Here is a 16983-nt window from a genome sequence, read left to right as displayed (position 1 = left end):
GACCAAATCCGGCCTGGGATAGACACCATACCGGGCCCCCAAGTTCAGTTCAAATCTTGTGAGACAAACATCTTTGTTCCTAAAAATCCTAGAGTGCTCCTGTTGTATACAGGAACATGGACCCCTGTAATCAACATTTTGAACTTGTTCGCAAACATAGAACACTGGTGCCAAACTGAGGCGTTCCTCAAGGTATTCCAATAAGTCCTGTCCTTTTTGGCATTTATTTTTTCTAATATGATATAATGTATCTTAGATGTTGCTGTAGCTTGTTTACCTAATATGCAATCAGTAGTCATTTGTTCAACTTCTTTAGTTATACTTGTGGTGTTCCTCAAGATTCCATTTTAGGTCCTCTCTTTTTCATCTTTTTTAACTAGTGGCCCACACATTTCGTTGAAAAAAAAGAGTGACTCACATTTTTGCAGCAGATTCTCAAAAACACAAGAGTACTGTCATAGAGATGAACTGTGACTAGCCTTGTTGCAGTAGCTCCAAAAACAGCAGACCACTCCTTTAACTCTGTCAAAATACAAAAATGAAATGTCCACTGAAGAGGACACTGTTTCTCTGGGACATTAGACTCATAGTGAAGAGAGAAATCCAGCCCTTTGGTCCTTACCTTTCTGGAAATGTGGTTCCCAAAACAATTTAGTTGAATAGCCATGTGTTATTGTATCATCCAAGCATGAATAAAAACGCTAATAATTGTCAAGGCAAGGCAAGTTTATTTATAGAGCACAATTCGGACACAAGACAATTCAAAGTACTTTACAAAAAATTACAAAAAGCCAAAACTAAAAATACAGTAATCATAAAAACAATCATAACTCAAACTCAAATCAATCTGTGTAGATAAAATACTTTCAGTTTTCATATGCACAAATAAAAGTGTGTTCAGCCTGGATTTGAGCCATTCTCAAAGTTAAATCCTGTCTCACATTTTCTGAAAGTCTAGTCCAGATTTTTGGAACATAAAACTGAACATATTCTTAACATTTTTCGTCCTGACTCTGGGCACCAGCAGCAAACCATTCCCTGAGGTTCTCCGAGGTCGAGATGGTTCAAATGCTTCTGACATGTCAGAGAAGTAATTTGGCACAAGACCATTAAAAGACTTGTACGCAAGCAAAGCTGATTTGAGGTATATTCTTTGAGCAACAGAAAGCCAGTGCAGTGACATTAGCACTGGACTAATATAGTCATATTTCCTAGTTCTTGTCAGGACTCGAGTAGCAGCATTTTGGATGTACTGCAGCTGCTTTACAGGTGCTTTCGAGAGCTCAGTGGGAAGGCCATTAGAGTAGTCTAACCTGCTGGAGACAAAGACATGGATTAGTCTGTCTATGTCTGATTTAGACCAAATTCCCTTGATTTTGGCAATGTTTTTCAGGTGGTAAAATACTGCTGTTGTTTTTGACTTAATGTGGCTCTTGAAGTTGAAGTCTAATAGAAGTCCTTCGGCCTGTTATTGCCCCCGCTCACCCTGTATGCCCAGGGGAGTCGTCCCACTATCTGAGAAGCACTTCATGAGTGAGACAAAATAACACTAAAATCCAACAGGCATTGGTCTGTGCTTTTTAAGAGTGAGAATGGCAAAAAAGTTTATAATTATCCAAGAAAAGTCTGGAAGAATTGTGCTTATCTGGTCCCGATAAGATGACTGATGACTGTCATGTTTTTTTATCGACTTCTCTTGAAGCAGAAAATCTAAATGAAATGTGACATTTTAATTTCGACTTCAGTCTGTAGATATGAACTAGTAGGAGCAGCAGACCATGATCCGTCTCCGCTTTTTAATTTATTGCACTGCCTACTGTAGCTGGGGGCCTTACAAAGATGAAATTAGTGTGTTGTATGGTTGCATTTATTAACACGCTCAACCTCTTGCATTCATCCATGAAAAGCAAAGTTGTAAGGACACTTATGGAGAAAATCTACTTAAAGTGGTTGGGTTTGTTTAATAGTTTATCTATTTTCTGTTTTAGTTCCTTTGTTTGTGGAATTGTGTGCTGCATGTTTTTGCCTTCCTGTATTTTGCCTCTTTAGCTTCCTGTGTACTTCCTTCAGAGGAATATTGTTGCAACTTTGGACGCTTTCACAAAGCAACATGGGACGTAGACTACGTTCACACAGTAGTTGTGATGCCCAGCTCCATTTTAACAAAAAACACACATTTTTTGTGTGGTTGTTGACATTACAAAACATCGTACCTCATATTTGTGTCTAGTGTCGTAACGATACCAATATTTTGGTACCGGTATAAAAAAAATATTTCGATACTTTTCGGTAAAAAAATTGCATTATTGGCTTTATTTTAAAAACAAATCTTAGGGTACAATAAACATATATTTCTTATTGCAGTTAAGTCCTTAAATAAAATAGTGAACAGTGAACATACTAGACAACTTGTCTTTTAGTAGTAAGTAAACAAACAAAGGCTCCTAATTAGTCTGCTGACATATGCAGTAACATATTGTGTCATTTATCATTTTATTATTTTGTCAACATTCTTAAGGACAAGTGGTAGATAATTAATTATTAATCTACTTGTTCATTTACTGTTAATATCTGCTTACTTTCTCTTTTAACATGTTCTATCTACACTTCTGTTAAAATGTAAAAATCACTTATTCTTCTGTTGTTTGATACTTTACATTAGTTTTGGATGGTACTACAAATTTGGGTATCAATCCGATACCAAGTAGTTACAGGATCATTCATTGGTCATAGTCAAAGTCCTCAAGTGTCCAGGGACATATTTGCTGAGTTTATAAACATAATATAAATTTTTTTTAAACGAAAGAAGATGTTGTGATGGCAAAAAATATTGACGTAATCATTGTAATATCGACTAGATACGGGCCTGTACTTGATATCATTACAGTGGATGTTAGGTGTAGATCCACCAATGGCGTTTGTTCACATTTTGACGCCGGTGGGCTACGGTGTGTAGTGAAGCATGTTTAGCTATTCCTCAGCCTGCAGGGATAATACATGTAAGAAACATACTTTATTTGTCGCCATGGAGGCGAGGATTAGTGATTTAGATGTCGCTAAAACACTGCCGACTGGGAGTGAACTTTAGCCGCTAGCGAGCTAGCCATGTCTAAAAGCCCCTCTTCCTGAGGGCGTTTCAGTGTTATAACTTACCTTTATCTTTAGTTTTTAAGTCAAAATGCGTTCGTTCTCCCTTTTCTGTCTACACACTGTGTCTGCTTGTAAGTACTCCGTGATTGTGTGCCGCCGAACATGTTCGTTTGCTCGTAAACCAGCAATGACACGACGTGACGACAACACGGGGGCGGAGTGGGGGGGGGGGGGGGGGGGGTGGACCGGTACGTTTCAGAGACGGTATAGTACCGAATATGATTCATTAGTATCGCGGTACTATACTAATACCGGTATACCGTACAACCCTATTTGTGTCTATTGTTAATGGAATGCGTCCGTGTATGTTTCCCTCTAATAAAATAAACCCAAGTGATGCGTAAGCCGCGGGATAAAACAAAAGTAAGGAACTCAATGTATCTTAATGTAGTCTGCCCTTGCACCTGTCCATCGGCAATAACGGTCCCTGACCACCCAGACCAATTATAGGGTCGCATGTTATTAGTGGGTCATTACTTTTTATTTGCATCGTACTATTTGGATTATATTTGCATTGCCTCACACAATGAACACTACGTATATTTCTAAAGACATTTGAGAAGATTTGTTTTTTTAACAAAGCTTTTCTTGTGGAATACCTGATGCAGCCCAGCCTCACCCCCTCGAGACCTCTGTTTTTGCAGAAGTAAACATACAGTAGCCTCGATTTGTGGAGGTCTCAGTCCTGGCGCATTTTCTGCAATTACAAGGATTTTGTGCAATCGTAGTCATCATTTTCTTAACCAGATTATTTTGCGTATGAGATTAAGAAGAAAGATGGCAAAAATGTTGCATATGCCATTTTTGGGGCACTCTTTTATAGACTGCTAACATAGAACTGATACACTGTATATTGTGCCAACTTCACCCGGCGAACAGGTAGGGATGGGTACTTTTCACATTTGAATCGATGCCAGTACTCAACGATACCAATTTTCTGTACTTTTGTGTGTTTTACAGTGCTAATTATTGTTAATTGTTTAAAATAAAAAATTTTCTTTAACATTTAAGACTGAACTGTGCTGCCCAGTTATCTTGTTTTTCTATACTTCTGTGTCTCATATGATGGATGTATGGATGTATGGGTATTATATAATACATCCATACATCCATCATGGGTATTATATAATAGACTTTTTATTCGATTTCAAAGTACTATAATTAGTCTTTAAATGTCTTAATAGCCTTGCACCTTCTTATTTATCTTACCTGCTTTTACCATATCAACCTTCGCGGCTCCTGAGATCCTCTGGCACTGGCCTTTTATCTTTACCAAATACAGGAACAACGACCCACAGTGAGGTGGCATTTTGCCACCATGGCCTGCACCTGTGGAACAGTTTGCAAGAGAGCCTCAAGACTGCAGACACCATTGAAATAAAAAAAAAAAAGGCTAAAAAATACACCCTACGATGAGGGGGCGACTTGTCCAGGGTGTGCACCACCTTCCACCCAAATGCAGCTGGAATAGGCTCCAGCCACAACCGCGACTCCGAGAGGGACAAGGTAGAACATGTTTATAAATGGGTGATTTATATAGGCTAGTAATTTAAAGGTTTGTACCTGACAAGTTTTGGCTACCTTGCTTCTGCAGCCTTCATCCTACATACCTTATTAGCCTATATAAATCAACCATTTATAAATACAGAAGGCTAAATGAACCTCTTCAACATAAAGGTAGAAAATGGATGGATGGATACACCTTTTTAATCAGGCTTTTTAATGATCATATTTAACTCTTATGTTTTTTTATTTATATTTATTATGTATTGTGTTGTTTTCTATTGTCTTTGTAATTAAGATGAAAGTCTAGTCTTTTGTTGTGCCCCAAAATGTGTTTTGTACTGAAAGTATTTTCTTTATTACACACCAAATGTTTGATTGTATCATAGTTTAATTACCAAATTCGAAGGTGTTGAAATTGCAAAGTGAAATCGCTAATGGTAATCATTAGCATGTCTATGGTAAATCTAATGTAGATTAGTATCCAGTGAGCACATTTTGAAAAGTGGAGCCTCACTATACTTTTGAGCGCCGTCTTCTTGCTTTGTTGGCATGGAAATTGCAACATTACCAAGAGGCAGTCCAGCTGAGTCTGCTTTGTTTGCTTGTTTCCCGGCCAAATGCTTGAGATGGTGCAAAGTCTGCAACCTGATGTGACATCTTGCGCAACATACGTAATATTGCACTGTTGGATTTTACAAGAAATGGTACCTGGTAGTAGTGACCGACTGTGGTTAGTACCTATCAAAGTACAGATTTCAGTACCCATTCCTACCGTCAATTGTCACAAACCTCACCCCCATGTGTGAGGGGATAGGTCCTTATGTCTATTTTAGCTAATAATGAGGACATTTGTTGTTTTTCGATGACATATAGGTCAGATGAATGAGACCAGATCGTTCAGACTGCAGGCGCATCGGAAACATATCCGATTTTTGACCACATACAAAAGAGGCCTGAGTTGGATTTGAAAACATTGGAATTGCACTAAGACTTACATAAAAACAATCAGACAATCATGGTCGTGTATTTGGGGAAACAAATCGGAATTGACCTTTATTGTAAACGTAGCCTAGGTGCGCGATTTTAACATCTGGTATGACAAACACTATAACATATTTTTTAGACAAGGACAATTACTTTTAGCACAAGCTCTGTCTAGATGTTCAATTTACCACAATGTTCCTGGTATTCCACCTCGGATACTACAAACCCCGTTTCCATATGAGTTGGGAAATTGTGTTAGATGTAAATATAAACGGAATACAATGATTTGCTAATCATTTTCAACCCATATTCAGTTGGATATGCTACAAAGACAACATATTTGATGTTCAAACTGATAAAAATTTTTTTTTTTTGCAAATAATCATTAACTTTAGAATTTGATGCCAGCAACACGTGACAAAGAAGTTGGGAAAGGTGGCAATAAATACTGATAAAGTTAAGGAATGCTCATCAAACACTTATTTAATAATAATAATAATAATAACTGGGATTTATATAGCGCTTTTCTAAGTACCCAAAGTCGCTTTACATGTAGAACCCATCAATCATTCACACCTGGTGGTGGTAAGCTACTTTCATAGCCACAGCTGCCCTGGGGTAGACTGACGGAAGCGTGGCTGCAATTTGCGCCGACGGCCCCTCCGACCACCACCTATCATTCAATTCACCGGTGTGAGCGGCACCGGGGACAAAGGGTGAAGTGTCCCGCCCAAGGACACAACGGCAGCGATTTTTTGGATGGTAAGAGGTGGGGAGCGAACCTGCAACCCTCAGGTTTCTGGCACGGTTGCTCTACCCACTACGCCATGCCGCCCCTTATTTGGAACATCCCACATGTGAACAGGCAAATTGGGAACAGGTGGGTGCCACGATTGAGTATAAAAGTAGATTCAATGAAATGCTCAGTCATTCACAAACAAAGATGGGGCGAGGGTCACCACTTTGTCATCAAATGTGTGAGCAAATTGTTGAACAGTTTGAGAAAAACCTTTCTCAACCAGCAATGCAAGGAATTTAGGGATTTCACCATCTTCGGTCCGTAATAACATCAAAGGGTTCAGAGAATCTGGAAAAATCACTGCACGTAAGCAGCCAAGCCCGTGACCTTCGATCCCTTAGGCTGTACTGCAACAACAAGCGAAATCAGTGTGTAAAGGATATCACCACATGGGCTCAGGAACGCTTCAGAAACCCACTGTCAGTAACTACAGTTGGTCGCTACATCTGTAAGTGCAAGTTAAAACTCTCCTATGCAAGGCGAAAACCGTTTATCAACAACACCCAGAAACGCCGTCGGCTTTGCTGGGCCTGAGCTCATCTAAGATGGACTGATACAAAATGGAAAAGTGTTCTGTGGTCTAACGAGTCCACATTTCAAATTGTTTTTGGAAACTGTGGACGTCGTGTCCTCCGGACCAAAGAGGAAAAGAACCATCCGGATTGTTATAGGCGCAAAGTTGAAAAGCCAGCATCTGTGATGGTATGGGGGTGTATTAGTGCCCAAGACATGGGTAACTTACACATCTGTGAAGGCACCATTAATGCTGAAAGGTACACACAGGTTTTGGAGCAACATTTGTTGCCATCCAAGCAACGTTACCATGGACGCCCCTGCTTATTTCAGCAAGACAATGCCAAGCCACGTGTTACATCAACGTGGCTTCATAGTAAAAGAGTGCGGGTACTAGACTGGCCTGCCTGTAGTCCAGACCTGTCTCCCATTGAAAATGTGTGGCGCATTATGAAGCCTAAAATACCACAACGGAGACCCCCGGACTGTTGAACAACTTAAGCTGTACATCAAGCAAGAATGGGAAAGAATTCCACCTGAGAAGCTTAAAAAATGTGTCTCCTCAGTTCCCAAACGTTTACTGAGTGTTGTTAAAAGGAAAGGCCATGTAACACAGTGGTGAACATGCCCTTTCCCAACTATTTTGGCACATGTTGCAGCCATGAAATTCAAAGTTAATTATAATTTACAAAAAAAAAAAAAAAGTTTCTGAGTTTGAACATCAAATATCTTGTCTTTGTAGTGCATTCAACTGAATATGGGTTGAAAATTATTTGCAAATCATTGTATTCTGTTTATATTTACATCTAACACAATTTCCCAACTCATATGGAAACAGGGTTTGTAAATTGACAGGTTGATTTTTTCATCTTTACAAGGAAAGGCAACACGGCCAAAAGAGTTGAAACGACAGCTTTTACAGGCATTGTGAAAAAGTCTTTATGTTGTGTATTTTGGTTCACATGCTGCTTATGTTCATTAAGTCTGACTTCATTCTTTTCAGTCATGGAGAGATCGAAAAGAGAGACATTTCAACCGAGACAGCAACTTCGAAATGGTCTACTCTCCTCTGTCTTACACTGATTCCAGCTTGAACACAGGCTCTCAAACATCACTGTGAACTCAGCAGTATCAAAAGATGTCCTCGAGAAACCTCAGTCCACCAGTCACACTCCAAAGGCTTAGAAAGCCGCCTCCCTGCGGACAAATCTGGATATAGCGCAAGCATGTGGTCGCCTTCAAGAGTTGTCTCAATCACATTTGTCTGCAAATGGATTTGTTTCTTAATTTAAGATTGTCTCAGCATTTCACTACCAGGATCACTATTAGAGGAACACTAAAAAAGGCTAATTTATGATGTGGGCATCATGATGCAGATGAGTTGGCCTTGATAAAAAAGTTCCTTCATCTTGTTGTAACGATACCAATATTTTGGTACCGGTACCGGTACTAAAAAAATGTCGATACTTTTCGGTACTTTTCTAAATAAAGGGGACCACAAAAAAATTGAATTATTGGCTTTATTTTAACAAAAAATCCTAGGGTACATTAAACATATGTTTCTTATTGCAGTTAAGTCCTTAAATAAAATAGTGAACATACTAGACAACTTGTCATTTAGTAGTAAGTAAACAAACAAAGGCTGACATATGCAGTAACATATTGTATCATTTAACATTCTATTATTTTGTCAACATTATTAAGGACAAGTGGTAGAAAATAAATTATTAATCTACTTGTTCATTTACTGTTAATATCTGCTTACTTTCTCTTTTAACATATTCTGTCGACACTTCTGTTAAAATGTAATAATCACTTATTCTTCTGTTGTTTGATACTTTACATTAGTTTTGGATGATACCACAAATTTGGGTATCAATCCGATACCAAGTAGTTACAGGATCATGCATTGGTCATATTCAAAGTCCTCATGTATTCAGGGACATATTTCCTGAGTTTATTAAACATAATATAGATTTAAAAAAAACGAAAGAAGATGTTGTAATGGCAAAAAATATCGACATAATCATAGTAGTATCAACTAGATCAATCAATCAATCAATATTCACTTATATAGCCCTAAATCACGAGTGTCTCAAAGGGCTGCACAAGCCACAACAACATCCTCGGCTCGGATCCCACATCAGGGCACGAAAAAAACTCAACCCAATGGGATGACAATGAGAAACCTTGGGGGGACCGCAGATCTGAGGACCCCCCCTGGGCGACCGGTGCAATGAACGTCGAGTGGATCTAGCATAATATTGTGAGAGTCCAGTCTATAGTGGATCTAACATAATAGTGTGAGAGTGAGTGAAGATACGTGCCTGTACTTGATATCATTACAGTGGATGTTAGGTGTCGATCCACCAATGGCGTTTGTTTACATTTTGATGCCGGTAAGCTACGGTGTCTAGTGAAACATGTTTAGCTATTCCTTGTCCTGCAGGGATGATACTTGTAAGAAACATACTTTATTTGTCTCCATGGAGACCAGGATTAGTGATTTAGAAGTCGCTAACTAGCTAGCCATGATGTCTTAAAGCACCTCTTCCTGAGGGCGTTTCAGTGTTATAACTTCACCTTTATCTTTAGTTTTTAAAGGGGAACATTATCACCAGACCTATGTAAGCGTCAATATATACCTTGATGTTGCAGAAAAAAGACCATATATTTTTTTAACCGATTTACGAACTCTAAATGGGTGAATTTTGGCGAATTAAACGCCTTTCAATTATTCGCTCTCGGAGCGATGACGTCACAACGTGACGTCACATCGGGAAGCAATCCGCCATTTTCTCAGTTTCGTCGGTGTGTTGTCGGAGGGTGTAACAACACGAACAGCGACGGATTCAAGTTGCACCAGTGGCCCAAAGATGCGAAAGTGGCAAGAAATTGGACTGACATCAACTCCAAAACTGGACAGATCAGCTTTCAGGAAAAGAGAGCGGATGAGGGTATGTCTACAGAATATATTAATTGATGAAAACTTTATTCATTACTTGCGGTTTTACGTAAATTATTATACATAAACTGTGTTTACCAATAATTTAGCTTAAAAACATTTATTTTTTTCAATCATTCGAGTACATTCGGGTAGTCTTGTGTAATGCAGTATTTTGTGTCTATTTAGGTATGGTTAACCTGAGTGCTGAAATCGTGGAAAAATATATGTTCTTAGCGCGCCTGAAATGGGCTGTCTGCACTCTCAAAGTGCATGTTGTTGCCAAATGTATTTCATATGCTGTAAACCTAGTTCATAGTTGTTAGTTTCCTTTAATGCCAAACAAACACATACCAATCGTTGGTTAGAAGGCGATCGCCGAATTCGTCCTCGCTTTCTCCCGTGTCGCTGGCTGTCGTGTCGTTTTCGTCGGTTTCGCTTGCATACGGTTCAAACCGATATGGCTCAATAGCTTCAGTTTCTTCTTCAATTTCGTTTTCGCTACCTGCCTCCACACTACAACCATCCGTTTCAATACATGCGTAATCTGTTGAATCGCTTAAGCCGCTGAAATCCGAGTCTGAATCCGAGCTAATGTCGCTATACCTTGCTGTTCTATCCGCCATGTTTGTTTGTATTGGCATCACTGTGTGACGTCACAGGAAAATGGACGGGTGTATATAACGATGGTTAAAATCAGGCACTTTAAAGCTTTTTTTAGGGATATTGCGTGATGGGTAAAATTTGGAAAAAAACTTCGAAAAATAAAATAAGCCACTGGGAACTGATTTTTAATGGTTTTAACCCTTTTGAAATTGTGATAATGTTCCCCTTTAAGCCAAAATGTGTCTGTTCTCCCTTTTCTGTCTACACACTGTGTCTGCTTGTAAGTACTCCGTGATTGTGTGCCGCCGAACATGCTCGTTTGCTCGTAAAACCAGCAATGACACGACGTTACGACGCGGGCGTGGGGGGGATGTGGCACCGGTACTTTTCAGAGGCGGTATAGTACCGAAAACGATTCATTAGTATTGCGGTACTATACTAATGCCGGTATACCGTACAACCCTACCTTCATCATGTATGTAAAGTGGAGGATATGTAGCTCATTTAAGTGTGCGTGTCAACAGGCCTGCCAAGCAAAATTGAATGAATCATGTTGAAATAGCCGAAGCAGGTCCCAGTTGCTCAGCTATAGAACACTGTCAGCACCAAGCGGCATACTGACGGAACGAGGTCTGGCTTACAAAACAAACATTTTGTCTGCCAAGTCTTCATTTCTACTCTTTTAAAAAAAAGGTCATCCTTGTCTCACACGACCTTCTCTCTTGTTTCAGTGGGTGGTCATATTTGCACACTGGAACACCAATGTATCAGAGCAAAATTGCGTGAGTGCCGCTGCATCATTATTATGTATGCTGTGTCTTGACAAGTTTTTCTTTCCTCACCTTGCAGCCATACTGACAGGCTGATCTCATATCAGTGTTTTATATCTTTCTCCATCATACTGCACCATACTTGAACTTCTCCCTTTTTTCATTACAGGAAAGAGGTATGTATTCCTCTTTGCATATTCGGGTGTAAATACGTCCTTTTCATTAAAGTTGGATGGGTTTATAATCTTTATCACACTTCATCATTACCGCATCACTCGTAGCCTTCCATCTCCCTCTTATGTGTGCAAGCCTGCAGCCTCGTTTGATGGATAAGGAGAATAAAAACAGTATGACGTGGGGAGAAGACAAATGCATATGCACTGAAAACTTGTCTCACACACACACACACACACACACACACACACACACACACACACACACACACACACACACACACACACATACACACAAAGTGTCTTTGATTGCATCACTGATAATGAATAAATGGTTACCTCTCAAAATGTGGACATTCATTTATTTATTATGATGTACCTAAAGCAACTGTCGTAAAGTTGTAAAACCCTAATCTTCTGAATCTGTGTCACGTTTTTGTCAATGCCTACTTGTGACAGTCTGCTGTTCATACTTTCATAGATTGTTTCTGAGTGTTACAGAAGACAACCATGTTTCCTGTTAACAGTCTACTGCAGTGTTTTTCAACCACTGTGCCCCGGCACACTAGTGTACCGTGAAATACAGTCTGGTGTGCCGTGGGACATTATGTAATTTCAGCTAAATGGGTTAAAAATATTGTTTGCGAAGCCAGTAATTATAATCCGCAAATGTGCCGTTGTTGAGTGTCTGTGCTGGTTAGAGCTCGGCAGAGTAACCGTGTAATTATCTTCCATATCAGTAGGTGGCAGACGGTAGCTAATTGCTTTGTAGATGTCGAGAACATGGTTTGTCGTGATCACAATATGCAGACGACATCGGAAGGCAGCGTGCAGGTAAAAAGGTATCTAATGCTTAAACCAAAAATAAACAAAACACATTGAAACTTAGGGATGGCTATGCAAAACTAAACTAAAACTGAACTGGCTGCAAAGTAAACAAAAACAGAATGCTGGACGACAGCAAAGACTTACAGCGTGTGGAGCAGACGGCGTCCACAAAGTACATCTGTACATAACATGACAATCAACACCAAAATAGGAGTGCAAGACAAGAACTAAAACACTACACACAGGAGAACACCAAAAACCTCAACATAAGTCACGGTGTGATGTGACAGGTCGTGACAGTACACCTACTTTGAGACAAGAGCTATAGTGATGCATGCTTGGTCATGGTTTGAATTTATATCCAACAATTGCGAGAATTTTTTTTTACTGTCAATATTGGCTGCTGAGTTTCATTTTTTAATGATTTCTGCTGGTGGTGTGCCTCGGGATTTTTTCAACGAAAAACATGTGCCTCGGCTCAAAAAAGGTTGAAAAACACTGGTCTACTGGGACATTTCACTGCAATTAAAAAAAAACTCATTTAAGGCTGCTGTACGGCATGGTTAGGTAAATGCTTAGAGGGCGCTCCCGTTCACGACCCACCCTCTTCCTCAGTCAAACCTTGCACAAAAAAAAAATAACATCACGGCGCAAGGGCGATGTTGATTTACGGGCTCGCTTACCTGTTTAAACTCTGCACTGCATCCGTTTTTTAATCCTTTCGTACACAAAGGTCTTTCCTGTGGATGTGCATGCACCGAGGGTACTGTGTGTGCACATGGATGGACACAAAATATTTAAGCCAATCAAAGCCAAGATTTTATTTGATCTGTGTGTAGGTGTTTTACAAAGTTTAACTTCTAATTGTGAAAAATATAGACATTAACTAAATATTTTCTCTTAAATCATTAGAGGACAACTGCATTTTTTTTGGAATTTTCAAAAATGTTCACAATAATTATGAAACACATGACGACAGATGGATTTTTAAAATGCATTGTTAGTATTAAATCAATTTGATCAAAAGTCCGCTTACAATGGAGCCATTCAATTCTGCCTATAGAGCCCCTAAAAAAACATTTATAATAACAATGAATAAATACGTATTTTGATCATTTTAAGCATACGTGCATTCTTTTAAAAAACGCATCATGACGTTTGCTTTTTTTTTCTTCATCGCTGATTTCTGCCCACTGCAGACTTCATGAAAGCCAACAAACATAATAAAACATCACTTACCGTGCAATGTCTGCTGTCATTAGGATGCAGACTGCTAGGATGTTCATATATTCTCATTTAGATGAAGAATGTCTCATAATCCTTGCGAAGCAACGTGGGGGGCACAAGCGCTTTTTGTGTTATTCTCACCATTTTTGGGTCCTAATTGTCTGTCATAGTATCCCAACTTGTCGGATTCCCTACTAAGACGTCTTCTGTGCAGGTGAGATGCATGATTCATGTTCTAGATTTAGATATATTGGTCTCCGTAGGGAAATTCATTTTCAATGACCATTCATTAAACAATAAACATTACACACCACGGACAAAAAAAACAAAAAAAACTTACAGGGAGCAAGGAAGCGAGGAAACAGCAGACTACTCGATGATGTAAACATAGGCATACAAGCATGTGATCATGGGGCTGCTATAAATAATGTGTCTGCGTTAGCACTGATAACAATATTACTAATATTTGGATAATATTGAAGTCACGAAATGTAATTGGAGTATTGTTGGCACTTTTTAAATGCTTATTTATTGGATTTTATGGGCAAAATAGTGTAGCTCCCATTGACTCCACTGTAAGCGGACATTTATTTACGTTTATTTAATATTTAGAATACATTTTTAAAAATCCATCTGTCGTCATGTCTTTCCTAATGATTGTGAACAATTTTTTTTTTAAAAGTGCAGTTCCCCTTTTATGCAATCAGCCTAAGAAGGCAGGCAGCCAATCAGTTGCAGTTGTACCCAGAAGTCTCGCCTCCAGGTGAAGCAAGGGCACCTGAAGGAAAAAAAAACACCAAGGCAGGGAGACTGCAACGTGTCATGTGACAATCTGCTTCCAAAATACGTCAGGGAGTCCCACAAGTGCCTGGCCTTGGACCAATCATATTTCTTGCAATAATGCTCCGTTCATAGCCTGACTAATTCAAATTCAGATGAAAATTACCGGTAAATTCAGTCACTGAATTGAGATTGATCAGTTAACCAAACTGTGTTTTTGGGACAATTATATGTATACTCTAATGCTACCGAACCATACCTAGTCTAATCAGAAACTCATAAGGTATGCTATTGCAAGAATGCTGAATATTTCCAACTGTATTTTGTCAGAATGCAGGAACGTGTCTCTCAAGACTCTCTAACCTGTCTAATATATGATATTTAAGTGCTGACTAGAATTTGAAAATAATAATTTCAACTGTCAGCCTGCAATTTTTTGTTGCTTTTTACTCAGTCAGTCATACATAGTCAAGAATCATTTACGAGCTCATAGTTCTTGAATTTCCAGAGCTCAGAAATACTGACCAGTAACTCTCTAAATACCAGATTGAGACTTTGCCTTTCTATGTCGAAACACAGACTCAAAATTTTCTTTTGCTTCCAGTTAAGAGGAATTTATTGGGAACAGTCTCATCCTGGTAATGAACTTTTGTCAATGATACGATGTCAAAGATTTGATTTAGATTTTTAGCCAGCGGTTCTGTTGCGGTCCCTGTCACAATTATCTAGGGAAAAGGTATGCATATAGCATAAAATGTGGACAATCGGACTTACTTGTTCAATGAACAGTGTATTTTGCACATTAAGTAGCATATGACTTGTGTACAGTGGTCAGCTGGGCTGGCAAGCATCCGGAATATGCTGCACCTCCAGGGCTTTAACTCCTGAGCTCTGCTCGGCCGTCCAATCAGAATCTATAACAAATAAGTGAAAAAATCTTTAAATTACAAACACGAACCTGGTGTACGAGCAGTGTACATGCAGTAACTGTGTCCCTGAATTGTTTTATATGATCCAATCAGTGAACACTGTTTTTCTGCTCCAGCTTTCTAGGAACAGAGAAGAAACAGGACTATGTCTCAGCAATATGATGTGCAACCAGAGCAGCTTTCAAGCACTTTGATCAATACTGTTAGCACTGTTGTAAGCACACATTTCAGGAGCTACTGGAGCATGTAGTAAAGACGTATTTACAACCATAAAACCTTTTTTTTTTTTGCACATACTTTGATACAAAACACCCCCTAAAATATTCTCACACATGTGCTATCTACGGTTGGCTTCCCATTTGAATACAGACACTTGCACATCTGTCAGTGGGAATGTGGTTTAATGAAGCATGCAGAAATTAGTCACTGAGATAGACAAGCAACACTCAATTATCTATCAGACATTTTTTAGTAGTGATGTGCCCGATTGTAGCTGAGATAGGCTCCAGCGCCCCCCGCGACCCCGAAAGGAATAAGCGGTAGAAAATGGATGGATGGATGGATGTGCACAGCACATCTCACTTTGCACATCCTCCCCTTGACCTTCCTTTACACGTAATAGAGATTGTAAGATTAATTGAGGCAATTTATAAAATCCACAATATTTTCATTTGAAACTATCCCTGCTAAGTTGTACATATCATTTCCGTTAGTGTGCAAGGATCTACTTCAGGGTCAGCCTGAATATCTGGACTGGATCTGTACTGTTTAATAAGATGTCTGTGATTTTTTATGTTCAATATGCTTCAAGTATCAGAAGGGCTGACACAGCTATGTGCAACCCTCACAGTCACTGCACACAATAAAAGGGTATCAAACTTTAACAGTATAATTATACAGTATGGGCAATACTTAAGGAGAAAGGACCAGATAACATTGTTTTAATAACAGCACTTATTCATACCCACTGTTTTGGTGTTGACCGTATGCCAAAGTTAATGTGCCCATTTTTTATACAGTATTCTCAACACTTTCTATTTGATGTCCATATAAAGTTCACTGTAGATGCATGTCATTGCTTCCTCCCATGAGGGTAAGCTTCATGGATTTGTTTGTATAAATCACTTTAATAGGTACTGGACCTTTTAAAATCATAGCAACATTGTGGCCAATAACTGGGTGTTGAAAGGCTAAAGCTATAAAATAAGAGCTATCTAAAGCCAACAGATGCCTCTTGAAAACCGCACTGAAGCCTCAGCTCCGCATACGTTAATGCAGACATACACTTTATACACACACATTCTAATGGTATGTGTGTTTATAATCAACCGACATGTTATGGGAGTATATTAACATTTTACATCTGCAGCATAGTCATTAAAGGGGATACTAATGATAACTTAACTTTCCACACCTAGATGGCCATTTAAAAATTATAACAAGCTGACTTAAAAAGCTGAATATTTGTTAAAAAGTTGCAATTACGACAACCTACATTACAACTCAAATTTATGTGTCGTAAATGTGCAAACTTTTCCGGACACTAAAAATGACTAAATAATTCTTATTTAGACACTTTATTTAACCCAACTGGGTTTTGCTAGTGTTAAGGAAGTCTGTGAGCAAGAATTCCAAAAATGTGTTGTTGTAGTTTGAGGATTACAGTAGGAGTCCAGTGATGATTTAAATACATATTTAAATATGATGTATTTGTGCTAATCATCCATCGCCATGGTGATGTTCAATGCCTTTATGATAGGATAGAATAGCATCA

Source organism: Nerophis lumbriciformis, linkage group LG01 (assembly GCF_033978685.3).
Source record: "Nerophis lumbriciformis linkage group LG01, RoL_Nlum_v2.1, whole genome shotgun sequence".
Taxonomy (NCBI): domain Eukaryota; kingdom Metazoa; phylum Chordata; class Actinopteri; order Syngnathiformes; family Syngnathidae; genus Nerophis; species Nerophis lumbriciformis.
Note: the sequence above shows the minus strand (reverse complement) of the source record.